Source organism: Mustela lutreola, chromosome 11, assembly GCF_030435805.1.
Source record: "Mustela lutreola isolate mMusLut2 chromosome 11, mMusLut2.pri, whole genome shotgun sequence".
NCBI classification, from domain to species: Eukaryota; Metazoa; Chordata; class Mammalia; order Carnivora; family Mustelidae; genus Mustela; species Mustela lutreola.
The window spans coordinates 73,943,939-73,965,729 of record NC_081300.1 but is presented as its reverse complement, the minus strand read 5'-3'; the positions used below and the strand labels follow the sequence as shown (position 1 = coordinate 73,965,729).

At 49.3% G+C, this 21,791-nt stretch overlaps 1 protein-coding gene across 7 annotated transcripts in view; it reads left to right on the top strand.

Moving 5' to 3' along the window:
* Window positions 1–21,791, top strand: part of SGSM1 (small G protein signaling modulator 1) — an 88,331-nt gene that overhangs the window by 7,305 nt on the left and 59,235 nt on the right. Inside the window, exon 1 of one of the 7 annotated variants that reach the window (XM_059138887.1) lies at window positions 8,533–8,551. The exons of the other annotated variants lie outside the window; for them this stretch is intronic. The gene's annotated coding sequence lies outside the window, so the exon portion shown is untranslated. Of the gene's footprint in view, window positions 1–8,532; window positions 8,552–21,791 lie in introns of those variants that run through there. 7 annotated transcript variants of the gene reach the window in all.

The window sequence follows — 21,791 nt, the reverse complement described above, 5'->3', positions numbered from 1 at the left end:
GGGACGAATGGGGGCACAAGGTCATTAAGCAAGAGAGGAAACATCTTGTTCTTTTCTGAGCTTTCAATATGCAGGCTAGAAACCAGAGCCCCCCAACTTTGCCCAGCTACCCCACCAGCCAAGAAGGGGTTCCAGAAATGCTTGCCAGTCGCATGGATGCAGGAAAACGGTACAGATATTTCTGGGCTCTCTGATGCTTATAGGATTGACTCAGATCAGTTTGCATGTGTCGTGTTTCCAGGCTTAAGATGGCAGTTTCTCCTCATGAATCATGCAGCCACAGCCGTGCCGTGCATTTGATGCTTTTCTCAGGGCTCTGGCAGTGTGGCTTCCAGGAGCTCCTGCTGGTGCAGAGCCTGGGTTTCAGCACCATGGTCAGATGTGACGAGGGTGACAGAGGACTTACGGCGTGGTTATGTCTCCTGCATGGTCTGGCTGGGTCTTCCCTACAGTGACTTCATGAGGGGCTCCGGGAGAGGCTGGTCACCTCTGTTGCTGGTTGGCAGGTAGGAAAGGGCATTTTTGTCACCCTGATGGGTCTGCAGACCCCAGGATGGGAAGGGAGAACACTGGAGCCCTGTCCCAACTCTGCCCCTAAGCATCTGTGGCCTCCGAACGGGTCCCTTTTCCCTGTGTCATTCTGCTTTCTAAGTAGACAAGGTTGGACGGCCCCAGGATTCTAAGAACCTTGAGCCATCAAATTTGGCCAGCATCTCTTTCTGAGAGCCAAGTCTCTCTGCATTTTGTCAACTCCGAAGTTGCCAAGCCTATACTTAAGACCTATTAAAAACTCAGTAGCTGATGAAACTCTTCAGGAGCCTTCATTCCACTCAGGGAAAACAAGGGTCAATGAAAGGCATTCTAATGGATAAAGATTTTTTTTTTATTTGTTTCTTAAGCAGCATTTACTGGGCATTTTATATAGATGACTTTGTTCTGTTGTCCTGATGCCACCACTTGAAGTGGTAAAAAGGCTGTCCTTTAAAGATAAGGATATTGACATGCAGAGATGGCAAGTAAGTTGCCAAAGGTCATGGACATTGTCAGTAGTACAGCATGAGGTTCTGGCCCTAGAACCCTGCTCTGCATTACTCCAGAGCTGAAACTGATGACCTACTTACGGTTAGGAGATACCCTGAGTATGTGGAACTGGGGAAAGGTCCAAGCTTTGGAACCGGACCACCTTGAGTTAAAGTTCTGGCCCTGTCCTTTAGCGGACGCATGAACCTCTCTGACTCCGGCATCCTTGGGCATCAGATGACAAGCGTACCCTGTACCACGCAGCACTGCTATTATGCCATCATTCCTGGGAATTCACCAGTATTCATGAAGGGCCCTGGCATACTGCTTGGCTCACCCATTTAAGAGTAAGACAGAACTCAGTTGCAGAAGGACATTGTGCTGCCCTTTCTGGTCAGGCACATCTGAACTTGCAGATGTTCTTGGCGTGGGATCTATCTCTCTGTGGGTAAGCCCTGGGCTGGGGGTGCAGCAGCCACAGGCTGGGGAGAGGTTATTTCATGGGAGTCTGGAGGAATGAGCCCTTGAAGGGGGGCCAGGAAAGCTGAGTCTTGCCTGGCTGCCTTGCCATCCTGAGGTGGGCAGTGGGATCTTCCCTCTGGGTCTGGTGGCTCCTTGGCCTCATGGAGGTAATCCCTCAGCCAAGGAAGGTCCAACCCCCTCATCAGCCTGCTGGCCCCACCACTTGGCTTCTCTGAGCCCACTCTTAGCTCTGAGCAGCTAAGAGTGCTGAACTCCAATGGGAGGCAGCGTATTTTTCTTTCAGTCATACAGAAAGACAAGACATGAATAGATTCTTGTGCTTTGTCTTTGGCGTACCTTGAAGGAACTCAGGTTTATAAAGGGCAGTAACAGTTCCTTTAGCCATGAATCCCGATTTAAAAATCAAATAACAGAAGTCCCAAGAGTGAAGAGACTTGGTGATACCTGGGACGTTGAATGTTTCTCCTTTAATTTTTATTAGTTAGTAAATAACATTTAATTATCAAGCTAGAATTATAGCAACTATCATGCATTTTTGCCCCCCCTTTTTTTAGACATAAAGATATCTTTACAACCACCATTTATTAAATGCTGTTCTAAATTGCTTTGTTTGATCTCATTTAATGCATCAAGCAAGCTTCCTTTAGACTAGGTACAAATAGCAGCTCTACTGATGAAGGAAATTGAAGCTGAGAGAGGTTAACCTGAGCCGCCTGGGTGGCTCAGTCAGTTATGTGTCTACCTACGGCTCAGGTCATGATCTCAGGATTCCAGGATTGAGCCCCGTGTTGGGCTTCTTGCTCCACAGAAAGTCTGTTTCTTTCATCTCCTTTTTGCTCTTACCCTTTATTTGTTGCTCTCCCTCTTTTTCTCTCAAATAAATAAATAAGTAAATAGTCTAAAAAAAATAAAACTGGACCAAGGTCACACAACTGAGAAGCAGCATAGCAGGGAATTTTTAGCTAGCTATACCCATTTCAATTTGAGTAATAACTTGCTAACAAAACCAGCTAGAACAATAAATACATATATAAACATAAAACCAAAAGGGAAAGAGAGGCTAAAAAAAAAAATCAATTCATTGGTTCAGACGTTTTGGAATTTGGAGTCCATCCAGCTTTAGGTGCGGCTCTATCTAGGGGTTCTGATGATGTCATCAGGACCCTGTCTGTTTTCATGTCTCTATGCTGGCTTTCTGCCTTGCCTGTCTGTGTGGGGAGGGAAAGCATTGCCCCAGCAGCTCTCAGGGTACAACCTGCCAGCTTGGCATCAGCAAACAGAGAGCTTCCTCTTCCCCATGGTTCTCCGGGAACTTTTAGGATTAGGTCTCATCGGACCAGCTGGGTCACATGTACCTTTTGCATCAATGGCTGTTGGGTGCATTGCTCTGCTAGGCTGGGCCTAGAGGGACGGTGTGGTGGGGCTTAAGCCCAGTGAGAGTGAGAGAGGGGACCCCAGGGAGTGTCAGGGTAAAGTGACCAGACAGGGACATGGGAACCAGGCAGAAAAGCCACAGATGTCCACCTGGATAGGATGAAGGTGCAGCATCTGGAGCCCAGCCCTGAAGTGCGGAGGTTGCCCCAGTCCTCATGAAAGTGCTACTTGAGGGCCTACTAGGTGCTGGGTGTCTGTGGAATCAGAGATTCTACTCCAGCATCATGCAGAGCCCTGAAGTTGTACTTGCTGTAGGAAGACAGTATTCTCAGTACCTCTAAGGAGTCCACAGCCCCCCAAATACAAAGTGGTTTAGAACCACCTGGCAAGATGCTGGGATGTGAAGAGGAATACAGTTGACCCGACCTCGGCTCACTCAGAAATGAAATCCTCCCTAATCTCTAACTCAGTGAGCCCTCCAATCACAACCACCCCTAATAATAATCATAATTAGCATTTATTGGGCACCTGCTGTGTTCCGGACCTGTACTGTCCAATGAGAGCCACTAGTCCCATGTGCCTCCTTACATTTAAGTAAAACTCAATTAAATAAAAAATCCTGTCGCTCAGTTGCATTAGCCGAGTTTCAAGTGCACAACAGCCCCATGTGGCTAGAGATCCCAGTTTGGACAACACAGGCTTAGAGCATTTCCAGAAAGTTCCGTTGTGCCCTAGACATTATGCTAAGTGCTTTACATTCATTAACACAGTTAATACTTAAAACATCTCAGGAGGGTAGGTCCAGTCTATTATCTCCCTTTACAGGTGGGTACATGGACGGATGGATGAAGTGAAATGACCTACCCAAGGTCACACAGCTGGTGAAGGGGGCAGAGCCAATGTCCTAACCCAGCCCTTGGATGCGACCCTGGACTGCTTTCCCTCCTAAGCTAGGCTAGAGGCCGTTTGTGTGTTTCCTGGTACACCCTGTGCATGTTTGAAGCAACCTTCTGGGAATTCTGGCTCTTCTTTCCTGCAGCTGCTCAGACCCGCAAAGAGAATCGAGGCTGCTCCAGACTCTGTGTGTGCCTTCCTCATCTACGAGGCCCATGGGTCTGTGGAAGCGAGGCGCGTTGTCAGGGGAGCCGCCTCCCGCAGCAGGCAGAGCCCCCAGGAGAATGCTGGCTGGTCTCCAGGGGGTGAGCTGGGAATGTGAGACACGCAGGCCGTTTCCTCTGGGAGTGGAGGGGCGGCGGGGGATTGACTCTGCACAGCTCTATCATCTCCCTGAGTGGTCATGTGTGGGAGTGGGGCTGGAAGGAACTTTTTGCCAAGATGCCTTCAGATAGATGCCCCAGAACCGGGCATGGCAGCAGGGGCGGGGGGACCTCTTTGTCGGGGGGGGGGGGGGTCTGAACACCTGTGCAGGGCTGTGAGGGGAGGCCTGTGTGTCGGAAACCCATCCTCAGTGTCCAGAACGTCAAGCTTCCAGGTCAGAGCAGGTTGGCGCATCCCTATACCGTGAGGGAACGATGCGTGGTGCCTATTTATAGCATCCTAGTAAACCATTAACTGGGACCAGCCTAGCAGCTGCCCAGTGAAAGAGAAAGGCTTTTGCTTTTTGCTTGCAAGGCCCACAGTCACGTTTAGGGCAGGTCAACAAGGAGGTACGGGAGGGAGGACTTTTCTAGCCCTCCGAAATCCACGAGCCGTGGCAACATCACTTACAGGAACCCCCTCCCTGGCCCCCTGCTCTCTCCCACCGCACAGATGGGGCTGCAGAAGGACTGTCCTGTGTCTTGGCTTTCGTCTTCCATCTGTGTGGATGTGGAGGGCAGGGGTGGAAGGATGTGGGTGGGAGGGTGGGGCAGGTCTGTTCTGGAAGTCCAGGAGAGGAAGCTCTGATCCATCCATCCACCAGCAGCTGCTGCACTCCTGCTGAGTGCCAGACCCCTGCAGACCCCTTGTCTGAGAAGACCCCAGCCCAGTGCAGGCCATGATGGTCTGAGGGCATGGAGGACCCCATCTGGGAGGAGGCAATTCACCCGTGTGCCACAGCATGGCACACATGCTGACATCCTGTACTAGCCCCAGAACACAGGAAGGATATTTCCTTTTTCCTTTCTTCTTTTTCTTGTTTTTTTTTAAAATAGACTTTATTTTTTTAACAGCAGATTTAGCTTCACAGTGGAAATTGAACAGAGAGTACAGAGATTTCCTATACATCTCTTTTTCTGCCCTAAAAATCCTCTGTGCTCTGCCTATTCATCCGTCCCTCCCTCTAACCCCTGGCAACCACTGATCTTTTCACCGTCTCCATAGAGTTGCTTTTTCCAGAATGTCCTGCAGCTAGAATTGTACAGCATGTAGCCTTTTTCAGATTGGCTTCTTTCATTCAGTAATAAGCATTTCAGGTTGGACGCTTTCCCTTTGTGATCATGATTCTCCTTTGGAAGCCGATGTGCAGCAGGGAGAGGGAGCCATGAGGCGCTGGGCATACCTGGGGGAGATCAGGGATGAAAGGTCATGGCAGGACAGAGGTGGAGCCGGCTGGTGCCCTAGGACTTGGACGTGGGTAGCAGTGGGCCATGACTATGACACTTGGCTGTATGGGGCTGAGGGAGCAGGTGCACTGGCCACCTGGAACTTTGGAGCAGGAGACCTTGATTCAAATCCCAACCTCTTCTTGGGCCAGATGGTCTCTGTCCCTCCTAGGTCACCTGCCTCATTGGAAAAATAGAATAACAATAGTGATACCCACATTGCATGCTTGTTGTGAATCTTTGGGTTCATGGATGTGAAACACCCACCTGGCTTGTGGGATGCACCCATTGGTGTTGAATGAATAAATGAACCTGCTGCGTGCCAGGCTCAGTGCAAGGACAGTTAGTCTTGGGTTCGAGTCCCCACTCTGCCATTCAAAAGCCATGTGCTCTTGGACAAGTATTTAACTTCACCAAGACTCAGTTTCCTTATCTGTGAAATGGAGTTCTCATACCCATCTCACCTAATTGCCCTGAGGGATAAATGAAATAATGTCCCCAAGCATGGTGCCAGGCTCAGTGAATATCTGATCAGTATCTGAAGCACTTACTCTGGGGCTGCCACCCTGTTAAATGCTTTCGATGTATTATCTTATGCCTGTGAGGCAAATAGCTGAGACCCATTTTACTGGTGGGAATGCTGAGGTTCAGAGAAGGGACACAATTCGCCCAAGATCATGTGTGCAAGAGCTGGGGTGTGAATTCTGGAAGTTTGCCTGGAGAGCCCAGTGCTCCTGGTTGACCATAAGAGCTTAGAAGAGGGAGGAATCACATCAACTTTGGGGGTATCTCAGGACCCTCCTCAGGGATCTCAGGGGGGTCCCCATGCTCCAGAACTCACTGAGGAGAAGGGGCACCTCAGTGAGTGTGTTCTGGAGGATGGGGTGGCTTCTCCAGAGCTGGAGATGGAGTAGGAGTGGGTGGGGATATCAGGTGGAGGGGCCTGCACAAAGCAAAGGCGGGGCACGGGAATGGTGAGTCACAAAGAAGGAATGGCACCTGTGACTGGTGGAGCTGGGTGCAGGAAGGGGAAGGACAGGATTTGGCAGAAAAGGAAGGTAGGGCTACACAATGGAATGGAAAGAGTCACAGCTTGCAGCCCTGTTCCAGCCTCTCCCAGCTCACCTCCTGGGTGCCCCACCTATAACAAATTAGAAAGTAAAAAGCCGCCAGCTATTTCCATGTAGTACTTTTCCCTGCCACACTGTCCTTACATCCGTTCCTTCCTTTGAGCTCCATGGTGGCTCTGTGGGGGCAGTTGCAGGGGACCGCTTTTTTTCCCCTTTGCTTTAGAGTTTGGAAAAACCACAGACTGGAGAGTTCAGTTCTGTTTATACTTTAGATCTTGAGTTTATACTTTATACCTCCTCCAGGAAGCCTTCCCTGACTTCTTGACCTATCTCACCAGGTCCGGTTTCCTTGTTATTTGTTCTCATGGAACCACATTCTTTGGCTGCAGAGAATTGGCCCCACTTTTTGTTGTAATGTCCCCATTTGTTGGATTTGGTTAATGTCTATCTCGATGGACTGTCACCTCCAAGAGGACAGGGCTTCTATCTGCTTGTCACCTTGTACCAAACTCATAGGAGGTGCTCCATAAATGATGAGTGAATCAGGGACAGCTTTGTCTCATGTGATAGGTGCTGGGAAGGCAGGTGTTGGCAGAACGTGGGAGAGGTACATTTATCCCTGCTTGGGTATGGAGAGTCCAGGAAGGCTCCCAAGAGGAGGAGGTGATATCTGGGCTGAAGCCCGAGTTGCACTTAGTGAGTTGGAGCATGGAGGGAAAGACACCTGGCAGAAGGCATCTGTGAGCAAAGGCACAGAAGATCCCACGGCACTGCCTTGGGGGAGCTGCGTCTTAGGGTCAGCGGTCCAGGGCAGGGCTGGAGACGCTGGCCTACTAGGGCACGGGCATCTTGTCCTCAGCATCCAGAGTGCCTGCATGGGAGGCAGAGTCAGCCCTCTGTTCACTGCCCTTTCCTCCTCACCTGGCCCAAGGACTGAGAGCTATTTTTAATGCCACCCTAAAGGCCCTCCAGACATCCTAAATTAACTGGCCTTTCTGCTGTGAGTTTCTCACAGACGTGAGATTCAGGGGGCCTCCATCTCATTAGCTGCTGGGGGTTCAGCATTACTCACCTACCTGCACTGCCAGCCGCCAACCCTCTGAGACCCCAGCCAGGGTATGGTGTGCTCTGAGTCAGGACTGAGGTGGCAGCTCGGCTGGTTTGTATTTTGGCTGCAGGTGCACTACAGGCACAGTGCTGGGTGCTTTATACCAGGGGTCTCTGTGGGCCAAATCCAGCCTGGGTGTGCATCACCCTTAAGCTAAGAACAGTTTTGACATCCTAAAAAGGGTTGTGAAAACAGGAGGTGATGGGGCATAGGCTGTATGTGGCCTGCAAATTGGTTTGACGGATTTAGCAAATAAAAATCCAGATGGCCTGCTTAGATGTGAATTTCAGAAAAACAACAAATAATCTTTTAGTATGGATAGGGTCCATGCAATATTTGGTACATCCTTAACACTAGAAGAAATTCCTTACATATTGGAAGCTTAGATGTCACTGGGCAGCCTGTATTTTTCTGGCAGTCCTACTGTAAGCCTGATGTGTTTGCTCTCTGCCCCTTTACAGAATAGGTTTGCCTGCCCTGGCCTTGAACACACAGCAAATGCAATCACATGTCAGAGGGACTTAAAGACACTGCCTGGAATCAAACTTGATAAGCATTAGCTGCTGGAGTTAGCATTGTTAGAATCATCAGAGTGGTCATCAGCATATATGAAGTACCTGCTGTTTGCCCGGCACTGTCCTAGAGGTGTACACTACTAAACAGATAAGCACATAGATATATAGTGAAAGTCAGGCCATGATAAATTCTAAACAAACGTATACAGTGGCAGAAGAGGTAACAAGTGCCATATGTGAAGCTCTCTTTTCCATAGGGTGGTGGTCCTGAGCCCCTGCCCCCATTCTGAGCGCTGTGCATGGTTCCTTCATGAAATCCACACCTAGCAGCCCTGACAGGTGGTGTGAGCATCATCTCCATTTTACAGATGAAGAAACTGAGGCCTGGGATCACCCAGCCAATGGCAGAATTGGAATTTGACCTGGGCCTGTTGACACGTGAGCTGACTTTTACTGACTTCACTCGGGTGCCTCCCTTTCTGTGGTGCCAGCTGGGTGCCCAGTCCTGTTTGGGGCCCTCTGCTAACATGTCTCATAATCCTTAGGACAGCCCTGCTCACTGGGCTGGACTCTTCCTCTCCAGGCATAGAAGGGGTGAGCATAGCACTACCTGGAGAGGCAGGGGCAGTAGTGAGTTTATCTGGAACCTGGCAGGGTTCCAGGTGGGCAGCGTGAGGGTACCTGGATAGGGGTGGACAGGTGGCAGGAAGGAGGCAGGGGGTTGGGGGGGGAGACAAAGCAGGCCTGGGAGCCCTAGGAGCCCCTCTTCCAGCTTTGGAGGTTGGCCCCATTTCCCTGCCTGACTCCCTCTAGAGAGTACTCCTCCTCTGTGCTATTTAAATATTTGCAGGTGGAAGGTGGGAGGGCGTGACTGGTTTCTGAGTGGTTGCAGGGTGGGCCCGAAGGTGGGCAGTGGCTGATGCTCAGAGGTCCCACGTGGAGGGGTGGGGCCAGGCCACTGCCCCAGAGGCCAGCTAAGTCCTGAAGAGACACATGGATGGGAAGCTGGGGTAGGTGCATAGAGCCGAAGGGCCCCTTAGCAACTGTACATTCTCCTAACTCACACTCACAAATACCCACTGGGCGCCTGGACCATGACCCGGGCTGTCCCTGTTATCTAAGACTGGCTCCTCTTCATAGAATCCCTGCTGTGTGCCCCGTGCTGTCTCCACAGGCTCATTCAAGGCTCCCATTACCCAATGAGCTGGGGGTCCAGCATCACGAGTGGTCAAGGATTCGATGCCAGGTCGGTGTCTCCACATTCTGGCTCTTAGCCTCTCAACTGCCTCCTAACATCCTATCATTAGAGCTAATAAACTGGTTCCAAAAGAAGTGAGCTCCCCATCATTGGAGAAATGTGAGCAAATGTTGGAGGTCTCCTTGAATGGATGCTCGTCAGGGATGAAAGCTTCCTGACCACTTTGACCTTTGAGGTCCTCTTGCCCTGGAAAGGCCTCCACAGGACGTGGTTGGCAGTGTCCTGACACCCAGTTCAGTGCTTTTTTGGTCCCCACATTGGGTGAGACTGAGGAGCCACTTTTCATAGGTTTGTCAGCACCTTGGGGTTTCAGAGGGCCTGACCCATTTCTGGGTAGGGCTGGAGGCATTGCTGACCTGAGTTCAAGTCCTGACTGCTCCCTTTCTTGTTTTTGTAACCTTAGGGCAAATTGCATAAACTCCGAGCCTCAATTTATCTGTCTTTAAAGCGGGGCTAATGATGTTCCTGTGAAGAATAAATAAAGTATTCTATACAAAGTACTCCACACGTGGTAGATGCCCAGTAAACATACGGTCTCACTCTAAGCTGGACAATAACAGAAGTATTTTGTTCAAAATGACCTCCAGCTTCTGTGATGAGACGAAGTATTTGTTAGAATAAAGGCCCTGGGTCTGATCCTGGCTCCTCTGCATGACTTTGGGTGGGTTATCTAATAGCTCTCTGCCTCAGTTTCCCCTTCTGTGAAATGGGAATAATTCAGTAACGTACTTCATTCAGGTGGTCATGCTGGAAACAGTCCCAGGAACACAGTGAGTGCTCAAAGGAAAAAAAAAAATGAGCAGCAAGCTTTAGCATCATAAAACTCCTACTGTGTGCTAGCCAGGTCTGCCCTTTTGTAAATAACAGCCCATTTAATCCTCACCCCTGGACACAAGGGACTGAGCTGGAACCCAGACGCTGGTCTGTGTGACCCCAGAGTCCCACTAGCTTCAGCCACTGTGTTGCGTGAATCAGGCATGATTCCAGGGCCAGAGCTTAGAGAAATCACAGAGGCTGCTGCAGGGAGCCAGGGGGCCATGCTGCCACTGCCGCCATCCCTAGACCACCCCGAGATCCCTCACATCTGTCGGCCTCCACAGCGGACCAAGGCCAAGCGCACGCCTGGGAGCCCAAGAGACGGAAGGAGGTGGAGCTAAATTTCGGAGGCCTTCTGTGGCCATCCACCCTGTGCCCGCAGATCAGATCAGGCTCCCGTGATGGCCCCCCACCTCACAGGCCTGGACACAGCCTCTTCCTCCCCTGTAAGTCTCTCACCAATCTTCCGGTGGAGGCCCCACCCCACCGCCTTTTTAATTTCCTCTTCTGGCCTCAGGCTGTCAGCCTGTTATTAACTTCTGGGGGCCTGTTCTAGCCCACAGCTGGGAGCCCGTGAGGGTGGGGAGGCACCTCACTTCTCTGAGCCCCTCCCTAGGCTGAGTACTACCCACAGGTGCTGGCTACCCCCCTGCACCGCCCACCCCACCCCCAGATCCATCCCCAGAACGAGAGGCCTGGAGCCAGCCTTCCTTGGGCATGACCCTTGCTGAGTTTCAGAGTCCACAGTGATAAGCAGACAACCTCCTCCCCTCAGCAGTTTGGACTCGAGACAATGTGCATATACAATCTGGGTAACAATAGGAAACAGATGATTCCCCCAAACTGAGTACAGTAAGGTGCATTTAATACAAGCACTCTTGACCAAGGCAGGGTGGGGGCAGGGTTGGGGAAAGGATGCAGCACCCTGTGGTTGTAATAGTGGGAAACCTGGAACTATTAGCTTCCCTAGTGTGACCTGGGGGCAGGGAGAGGTGCCAGAGGGGACTAGCTGTGTGGGGAAGGTCCCAGAAGGGGCAGGAGCCATGACTGCTCAGTATCTTCCTAAGGATTTTGGGACAGCTCCTTGTTTTCTATCCTCCCCTCAAATCCCCTGCTGTAATCCAGCATGCACGAGAATCCCTTGGAGCCCTTGATGAACCGCCCTGAGCTGCTGACTGCATGGGTACGAGGCCGAGCATCTGTATTTGCAGCCTGCTCCCAGTCAGGGCCAAGGCTGCTGGGCCCACTGTCAGCAGCTCTGCTTGGCCACGTTGCATCTGCCCATGCCTGTCTTAACTGGTTCCACCTTTACCTCACTGGAGTGAGCGGTTTTCCAGGGCGGGACTGCCTGGTTCCATTCCCGCCGTTCTGTGTGCTCAGGGTAGGGGGACTTCTTGCCTCTGGCCGAACTGAGCTCCCCAGCATGGGGAAGTGTGTACAGCTTGTCCCTGTTGGCGGTTGTCTTGAGGTCTGGTGGCCCCTGAGCTGGAGGTCAGCATGCAGGCTTGTTTGGGAGTGTCTTTAGGATGAACACCCAGGGAAGCAAAGTGAGGCAAGCAGGAGGGACCCAAGGGAGAAGATGGGCCATGAGGCTTCCATGGAAACCCTGCAGGGCGTTCCCAGGGGGATGGGATGGCCCTTCAAAGCTGTCCCAAGCTGGGGCAAGGAGGCCAGATCTTAGAGCCCACATGTTCCAGCCACGGGGTGGGGGCCACCCCGGGAAGCAGTGAGGCCTTGGGGGAGCTCTCTGCCTTTGGCCGAAGGGATTCCCTGTCCCCAAAGGGACTAGTAGCTGAGGGTTCTCCTGCAGATCTCCAGCAGCCTCCAGTCCCGGAGGGGACTGTGGGGCACACTGTGACATGTGCCACACCATCTGGACTTGTCCGAGGAGCCAGGGAGGGACCAGAGGCCTCCCCTATCCCTGAGTCCTGTGGCCCCTGTGTCCCAAACCGAAAACGTTCTTGCTATCCCTCAAGCACACAGAAGCCCCTGCCAGTGGGTTTGCCAACAGCTGCCTTCTGAATCTTCATTTTGCTCGACCAGGCCATCCTGGGACACAGAGAGGCAGAAGCCCCCCACCCTGGCTTGTGCTGAGATGCGGAATAAATCCATCAGTGTTGTTACCCGCCATATGCAGTGGTTAGGAGTTCCCTGGGCCTTCTGGAGACAGGGAGAGGGATAGGAAGGGATTGTGTCTTCTCTCCTGTAACTGAGGCCAGCAACTCTAGTGAGAGCATCTGACCCCTATTTCTGGGGCAGAGTGTGGTGGGTAGAGGCTCCCTTGGAGTCAGAGTGACCAGCATATGAACCTCAGCAGGGTGACCTTGGAGTTTTCTGATGACCTTGGCTAGGTAGTCACCAATACCTCTAATTTCACCATTTCCTTGTCTGTTAAGTGGGTAGGAACTATGTCGTGCGGATTACATGGGGCTTGTCATGCATCTCAGGTCAGGCTGCTGCAGCAGAAGACCACAGATGGAGTGGTCTAAGCAGACATTTATTTCTTGCAATTTAGAGGCTGAGAAGTCCTGACAAGGTCAGGGTGCTCGCTGATTTGATTCCAGGTGAGGGCTCTCTTCCTGGCTTGTAGACCACTACCTTTTCACTCTTGACTGCTCTGATTTCTTCCTCTTCTTTTTTTTTTTTTTTTTAAATATTTTATTGACTTGTTTGACAGGCAGAGATCACAAGTAAGCACAGAGGCAGGCAGAGAGAGAGGGAGAAGCAGGCTTCCCGCTGAGCAGAGAGCCCGATGCGGGGCTCAATCCCAGGACCCTGGGATCATGACCTGGGCCGAAAGCAGAGGCTTTAACCCACTGAGCCACCCAGGTGCCCCCCCCCTTTTTTAAGATTTTATTTATTTATTTGTCAGAGGGAGAGAGAGAGAGCGCACCATGCCCGAGCACAGGCAGACAGAGTAGCAGGCAGAAGGAGAAGCAGGCTCCCTGCCGAGCAAGGAGCCTGATGTGGGACTTGATCCCAGGACACTGGGATCATGACCTGAGCCGAAGACTGCGGCTTAACCAACTGAGCCACCCAGGCATCCCTCTTCCTTTTCTTTTAAGGACACTAGTCCCATGCTGAGGCATCACTTTCATGACCTCATGTCACCCTAATTGCACCCCAGAGGCACCTCCTCCAAATACCATTACATAGGACTGAGGGGTAGGGCTCCCTCATGTGACTTGTGTGGACACAAGCATCTGGCCCATAACAGGATGTCTGCTTAGCATAATGCTGTGCACATAGTAAGTGAGAATAGTATTAATTACTATTTTCAGAGACAAGCCATTGGCTGAAGCTTCTAGAGCAGCATCAAGAGCCTGGGTTTAGATTCTGCTTCTGCCTGAATTCACTGTGTTCACTGAGTGACCGTGGGCCAGTTGCTTAGCCTCTCTGATCTTCATTCTCATAAAAATAGAACCAAGGGCTTTGCAGAGGGTACAGTGAGTTGATAATACGATAAGCCTAGAATTCATTCCCTCGTTCAATCCTTCATTCTCTGGCAGAGAAGTGCTCAGAGGGATGAAGGTGAGGAATGTGATGGCGAGGATGCTGCTGGCAGCTTTGGCATTCTCTCCTGGTTCCCGTCACAAGGTACCACATCCCGGGGGTGGGGGAAGCTTAGACAACAGAAATTTGATTTCTCATAATTCTGGAGGCTGGAAGTCTAAGATCATAGTATCAAGCGGGTTTGGCTCCTTCCAAGGTCCTCAAGGGAGGGCCCTAGGGGAGTCTTCATGTGGTCTTCCCTCTGGAGTGGGCTGTGTTCACATTTCCTCTTACAAGGACACCAGTGGTACTGATGATGACCCACCTTAATGACCTCATTTTAACATAATTACCTCTATAAAGATCTTGTCCTCAAATAGGTCAATCACATGCTAAGGTACTAGGGTTTATGATTTCAGCATATGAGCAGAGGGCAGGGACACAGTTCAGCCCATAGCAGTGGAGGAGGTGATAGCCTGCAGGATCTGAAACGTGGGTAGAAGAGGTGTGACACAGAAGTGGTGCAGGTCTTTGAGACCAGAGGGTAAAGTGAGGCCCCAAGGGACAGTGCCAGCCTGAGGACGCCTCCTAGTTGGTATCCCTGCCAGAACATAAAGCTGAGGTATTTTCCATCCTGGCTTCCTTGTGTGGATGGAGCAGATGGTGCCTGGCAGTCTCTGTGTTTGCCACGAGGGGAGGACACAGATAGGTGCAGGGTGCCTGTGTCAGAGTGGTTCCAGCAGGCGACAGGCAGGTGGCCACCACCGAGAAGCAGGGGGACCTTGGTAGGAGGACTGCAAGCTGCCTAAGAGAGGGCTAGACCCTGGAAAGAGCTGAGGCTAGCCCCGTGCATGGTATGTTAGCTGTGTTAGTGCTCACCCCAGAGCTGTCCCCACTTAGGTCCCCAAGGCAGTCAGCCTGGGCCAGCCTGGTGCCCCCAGGCATTCTCATGTGGGATCTGTGATTTGGGAAGACACACTCCCATACATTCCTCCTTTATCTTACACTCTTCTGCATGACCCTGCGCACCCTAGAGGGCTGTGGGTTTCCTACATGTTGGGCAGGTCTCTGGCCCCAGCTGTGTGGCCTGCCACTGAACTGAATTCCGATTCTAGCGACCTGGAGTCAGATCCCACAGGTTTGGGGCCCAGTCCTCCAAGCCTGCCCCCCACTTCAGATACAAGTCCTAGATTGTCTCCAAACCCCACACTTTTGGAATTTTTATGGAGGCTTCATGACATAGACATGATCAATAGTTAATTCAGTCTCCATCCCTTCCCCTCCCCCCATTCCTGGAGAATGAGGGATGGGGCTGAAGGTTCCAAGCTTCTCACCATGGCTTGGTCCTTTTGGTGACCAGTCCCCTTCGTGACATGATCCAGGAGCCCACTAGGCATCACCTCATTAGAATAAAAGACATTCCTATCATGGAGGAAATTCCAAGGGATTTAGGACTTCAGTGTCAGGAACTGGGGTCAAAGGTCAAATGTCAGACCAGAAGATGCTCCTAGTGCTATTATCACTTAGGAAATTACCAGGGCTTTATAAGGCCTGTGCCAGAAACAGGAGACCAAGACCAATAGAAAACACGTTTTTTATTATTTCACTGTCAGCAAACTCTTGGCCAAAGGACAGAACTGGCCCTCCGCTTGTTTTTGTAAATAAAGTTTTATTGGAACACAGCCACACTCATTCATTTACATGTGGCTGCTCTCATGGCACAAGGATGAAGTTGAATCATTGAGACAGAGACCAGATGACCAGCAAGGCCACAAATGCTTACACTGTAAATCTCTACAGAAGAAGTTTGCAGACCCCGGCCCTTGGGCCTTGAGGTCCGTAGTTCTGGGTGCCGTGTCTGCCCCCAAAACTTCCCTCTTGTGCCAACTTGAGGAAGTGTCTTAGTCCATTTGGCCTGCTATAACAAAAATACCATATAGTGGGTGGCTTAAACAATGAACACTTATTTCTCATGGTTCTGGACATGGGGAAGTCCAAGATCAAGGTGCCGGTAGTTCAGTGTCTGCTGAGAACCTGCTTCCCGGTTCATAGATGGCTGTCTTTTCTGTGTCTTCACATGGCAGAAGAGGGAAGGGGGCTCTCTGGGGACTCTTTCATATGGTACTGCTTCTGTCCTTGACCTCATCACCTCCCACAGCCCCTCCGCCCCATACCGTCACACTGGGGATTAGGGTTTCAACATAGGAATTCTGGGGGGAATATAATAATTTAGTCTACGGCAAGGAGCGTCCTCCTCCCCAGAGTCTATGTTTCTTCCTCTGTAAATGGGGAGACATTCACCCTGAATTGTCAGGATGATCCAATCAGGGAAGGCAGGCAGGAGAGCACTTTACAAACTGCGACACTCTTGGAACTTACTAGCTCTTCTTCTCTGCATTCCACTTGCTTATAACGCCCCCCACTTCCTCATCTTCAAGGCAAAGCCCCTTCTTTCCACACTGCCTGCAGCCCCGCAGGCTGCCTTTGGTGGCAGTTTCCTCTTCAAGATTGATTTTCATTCTTTTTAACCTGGTTTTACCTGCATTCATGTGTTGGATGAGCAGAGGAGTAGGGTGCAAGGACCAGAAGTGACTTGTTCAAGCAGCAGGCTGTCTGCATGATCGTTATTAAATTGCCACTGTTTATGGAGCACGTACCCTCTATCAGGAGCTATGCTGAGTGCTCTTTCTCACCTCATGTAAACATCACTGTGGGAGGTCCACATTCCTCCCACAGATACTGCATGCCTACTATGTGCCAGGCATTCTCCAGGTCTCGAGAATAGGGTAGTGATTGACATATGTGGAATTCCTGACCTTGTAGATGGTAGAAGCCCATGAGATTGGAGATGCCCAGGACAAAATAAGCACCACGTGTAGCGGGTTAGAGGCGAGAAGCGCTCTGGAGAGAAATAAGCAGAAAACGAGTACGTTGAGTATTGGGTGCGGGGAGGCGGGCAGTTTTAAGTAGCACAATCAGGGTAGGTGGCATTTAAGCACAGAGTTGAACTTGGTTGATCTCTGGGGAGAGAGCATTCCAGCAAAGCAAACAGCATGTGCGGAGGGCCACGGAAATGAGCCTGCGCCCACATTGCTGAGCAGACCACAGGGAGAAAGCGGTATGTGGACTGAGTGATGGGGACAGCTGGGGGAGGAGGTCAGAAGGTTGGTGTTGGGTTGAAGTTGTGCAGATCCTTGTGGCCCATGGTGAGGACTGAGGCTGTCATTCTCAGTGAGATGAGAGCCCTGAAGGGTTCAAAATATTCACTTATTTACACCATGTTAACACATAATATCCACACTTCTAAAAATTGTGGTAAAATACACAGAACATAAAATTTGCCTTCATCATCCTTTTTAAGTTCAGTGGTGTTAAGTAATTCACATTGTCGGGTAGTCAGTCTCTCTCCATCATACAAAACTACAACTCTGTACCCATTAAACAGTAATTGCATTAAGCCAGAATTCCCCGTGCCCTCCTCCTCCCAGCCCTGGCAAGTGCCGTACTTCTTCCTGTCTCCATGCACTTGACTACTCCAGGGGCTTCCCATGAGACCAAGTCTCTTTGTGGTTGGCTTGTTTCTTAGCATGATGTGTTCAAGTTCATCCATGCTGGAGTAGGTGTCTGAATGCCCTTCCTTTGTAAGGCTGAATTTCATTCCCTTGAACGTGTCTGCTCCATCTTGTTTATCCATTGGCCAGCGATGGCCATTCGGGTTCCTTCTGCCTTTGGCCCTTGTACTTAATGCTGCCGTGAACATGGGTGTGCAAATCTCTCTCCCATACTCTGCTTCCAATTCTTTGGGGTGCCTACCCAGAAGTAGAATTGCTGGATCCTACAGTGATGTTCTGTTTAGTTTTTTTCAGCAACTGCCCTACTATTTTCCTTAGGAAATACCTGATTTTATGTCCTGGTAGCAATGCCCAAGGGTCCCCATTTCTCCACATTACCACCCATGGTTATTCTCTGTTTTTGGATAGTAGCCCTCTTCATGGGTGTGAGGTGGTATCCCATGGTGGTTTTGATTTGCACGTCCCTGATGATGAGAGAAGTTGGGCACCTTCTTGTGCACTGGTTGGCCATCCGTAGGTCTTCTCTGGAAGACATGTCTCTTAAGGTCCTTTGCCCATTATGGAATCAGGTTGTTTTCTGTTGTTGGGCTGTTTGGAATTCATCATCAATCTAGACATTGGCTCCTTATCAGATACACGATTTGCAAATATTTTCTCCCACTGCATGGCTTGCCTTTTTCACTCTATAGTGTCCTTTGATGTACAGATGTTTTTTACTTCGATGTAATTCAGTTTTTTTCACATTACTTCTGCTGCCTTTCCTTTTGGTGTCACAGCCAAGAAATCATTGCCAAACCCAGTGTCATGAGTTTCTCTGCTATGTTCCTTTGAGGAGCCCCATGGTTTTCACTCTTCTGTTTAGGTCTTTAACCCATTTTGAGTTGATTCTTGTGTGTGAAATAGGTGAAGGTCTCACTTCATTCTTCTGCATGTAGAGATCCAGTTTTCCTAAAAGCATTTTGTGGGAAGTACTGTCCTTTCCCCCCATTGAATGGTCTGGGCACCCATGCAAAATCATTTCACATATACTGATAGACATGAGGGTTTGTTTCTGGGTTCTCTATTCTTTTCCACTTATTTTTATGTCCATATCTCACTGTTTTGATTACCATAATTTTCTAAAGGTTTGAAGTCAGGAAGTGTGAGACCTCTAACTTGGTTCTTCCTTTTCAAGATGCTTTGCCTATTCACGGTCCCTTGAGATTCCATACACATTTTAAGGATAGATATTTTTTTTTCTGAAAAAAAAGCCAGAAACAACAATAAGGGCAACAAAATGCCATCGGGATTTTGATGGGGATTACATGACACCTGCAGATGGCTTTGGATTTTATTGACAACGATATTCAGTCTTTTGATCTCTGAACAGGTGGGATGCCTTTCCATTTCTTTGCCTCCTAACAGAGTTCTCTCAGCAGATCTATTAGAGCTCTCAACACCCAGGTCTTTCCGCTCCTTGGTTAAGTTTATTCTTAAGTATTTTATTCTTTTTGGGGTGCTCGGGTGGCTCAGTGGGTTAAGCCTCTGCCTTTGGCTCAGGTTATGATCTCAGGGTCCTGGGGTCCAGCCCCACGTCAAGCTCTCTGCTTAGCAGGGAGCCTGCTTCCCCCTCTCTCTCTGTCTGCCTCTCTGCCTACTTGTGATCTCTGTATGTCAAGTAAATAAATAAAATCTTTTTTTAAAAAGTATTTTATTCTTTTTGATGCTCTTGTAAATGGAATGTTGATACTCTTCTTTGGATTGTTCCTTGTCCATGTTTAGAACTACGGCTCATTTTCACATGTTGATTTAGTATCCCACAACTTTGCTAAATGTATTTATGATGGCCAACCATTTCCTTGTGGAATCTTCGGGGTTTTCTGTGCATAAGATTGTGCCATCCATCAACTGAGATCATTTTACTTCTTTCTTTTGGATTTACATACCTTTGATTGCTTTTTCTTGCCCTAATTCATCTGGCTGGAACTTCCACTGCTATGTGAAATAAAAGAGACAGGAACAGGCAGCTTTTTCTTTCTTGTTCTTGGCTTTGCAGGAAAAGCTTTTGGCTTCCACCATTGCAGTGAATGGTAGCTCTATTAAGTTGAGGCAGTTTCTTGCTATTCTTAGTTTAGTGAGCATTTTCTGAAGAAAGGGTGTTGGATCGCGTCAGATTCTTTTTCTGCATCAACCGAGATGCTGTTTTGTTTTGTTTTTTTCTCTTCATTTTGTTAATGTGGTATATTACCTTGGTTGGAATAGCTTGGAACCATCCCTGCATTTTAGCAGTAAATCCTAACTTGGTCGCTGTGTGCTATCTTTTCCAGATATTGCCAAATTCTGTTTGCTAGTGTTTTGATGTAGATTTTGACATCAGCATTCATGAGTGATGTTTGTCTGTAGTTTACGGGTAGTATCTTGCCTGGCTTTGATTTCATATAACAAAAGTATCCCCTCTTCTTCAGTGTTTTTTGTTTGTGTGTTTGTTGTTTTTGGAAGAATTTGAAGAGGATTGGTGTTAATTCTGATGTTAGTTATTTGAGTCTTCTTTTTTTCTTAGTCAGTCTGGCTTAAAGTTTTGTCAATACAGCTGATATTTTTGAAGAACCCACTCTTGATTTTGTTAAAATTTCCCATCGTATTTATTTTCTATTTTGTTATCTCTGCTTCTTCTAGCCTTGGGTTTAGTTTGTTCTTTTTTTATAGTTTCTCATGGTATAACAATAGATTCTTGATTTCAGCTCTTTCCTGGTCTTTTAACATAAGCATTCCTGGCTATAAATTTACCTCCTATTAGTGCTTTCTTTACATTTCATGGATTTGGTTATGTTACATGTTCATTTCCATTTGTCTCAAGGTATTTGCAAATTTCTCCTGTGAATTCTTTGACCCATTGGTTGTTTAAGAGTGTGTGGCTTAATTTCCACTCACAGGGCTGGTCTCTAGTTTCATGCCATTGTGATCAGAAAAGATACCTGGTATGATTTCAGTCTTTGAAGATTTGTTAAGACTTGTTTTGTGCCCTAGTCTGTGACATGCTCTATCCTGTATGAGCACTTGAGAAAAATGTGTTTTCTATTCTTGTTTGGTGGAGGGTAATGTATGTCTCTTAGGTCCAGTTAGTCTATAAAGTTGTTGAGGTTCTCCATTTCCTTATTGATCTTCTGTCCGGTTGTTCTGTTGACTTACCTTTTAACAAGATCCTTCTGGTCATGTTAAGATGAGTCTCTCAGGAGGTGGAGGCAGGGAGACAAGCGAGAGGGTGCAGTGTCAATCCAGGAGAGACGTGACTTGGAGCAAGGCCACTTGGATCAGAGAGGTCCTGATGGAGAGGATGAGAAACGGTCAGGCTCTGGGTTGGCAGAGCCAACAGATTTTACTGACTCTGGGAGTTGGTCCTAGGTAAAGGAATTTGCCTAAGGTCCTACAGCTAGTAAGTGTTTGGGCTGGGATTTGAACACAGGCCTGTCTGGCCACCAGTTCAAGTTCTTAGCTTTTAAAGAAACACTGTGTTTTCCGAAAGCACTCCTGTCCCAGCTGCCTGGAGCCCCCATTCTACTCCCAAGGGACACCCAGGTCTGGGTACTTGGCAAGCCCCACCTGGCAGGTTCCACAACCTACTGGGTGGTAGGCCAGCATCACTGTACCCTGTTTTAGGGGAGCAAAGGAACAAAGGAGGCAGGTAGTGGGGGGCGGGAGGGGTGGCTAAATGCTCTGAGATTGTGTGGGCTTAATGGACTGTTGCAAAGGAACTCAGCCCCTAGAGTCAGACAGACCTGGGTCTAACTAACCCTTGACTCTCCTCCTCATCAGCTTTGTGACCCCGGGCAGATGACACCACCCCTCTGTGCCTCTCTGTGCTCCCTTGACAAACAGGGATGTTAATGCTGCTGCTCTCTATTTACCCACAAATATGGTGACAGGAAAGCATATTTTCCAATTAAAATATTCTCCCAACGCAAAAGCCAGTCATGATCTTTCAAGCCATTTGTTCCTCAAACTGAATTTTATTGAGCACCTAAGATGTCCCCGAGCCATAACTATCCAGCAGTGTGCTCTCCCCTCATGAGGTCCGCAGGTGGGTGGGGAGGATGAAATCCATATAAATCTGATGGGGCTTAGCAAAGCAGCCACTGTGGGGGCCTTGAAAGCCAGGGAATTTATTCTCCTCAGCAGGCACTATTTTAGCAGGGACCAGAATAACTGTAAAAAGAGGGTTCAGAGAGGGGAGACGCATGTGCAGCTCTAACATTTACCACAGGCCCCTCTGTGCCGGGTTTGGTGCTCAGCACACGGTGAACATGACCTTGTTCTGTCTTCCCACAGCCCCTGGAGGCAGGTGCTATTCCTCTACGCCCTTTACCCGATGGGAATACTAAGGTTCAGAGAGGTGATGTGACTGGCCTGAGGAAGCACAGCTAGAAGCTGAAGGGGCCAGGGTATAGCTGCTGGTGCTAAGGTCGAAGAAACCAGTATAAGTCAAAAGTCCAGTTGTTGCTTCCTAGCCATGTAACCTTGAGTCAGCCTGTTTGCCTGTGAATAGGACCAGTTCCACGGGTTT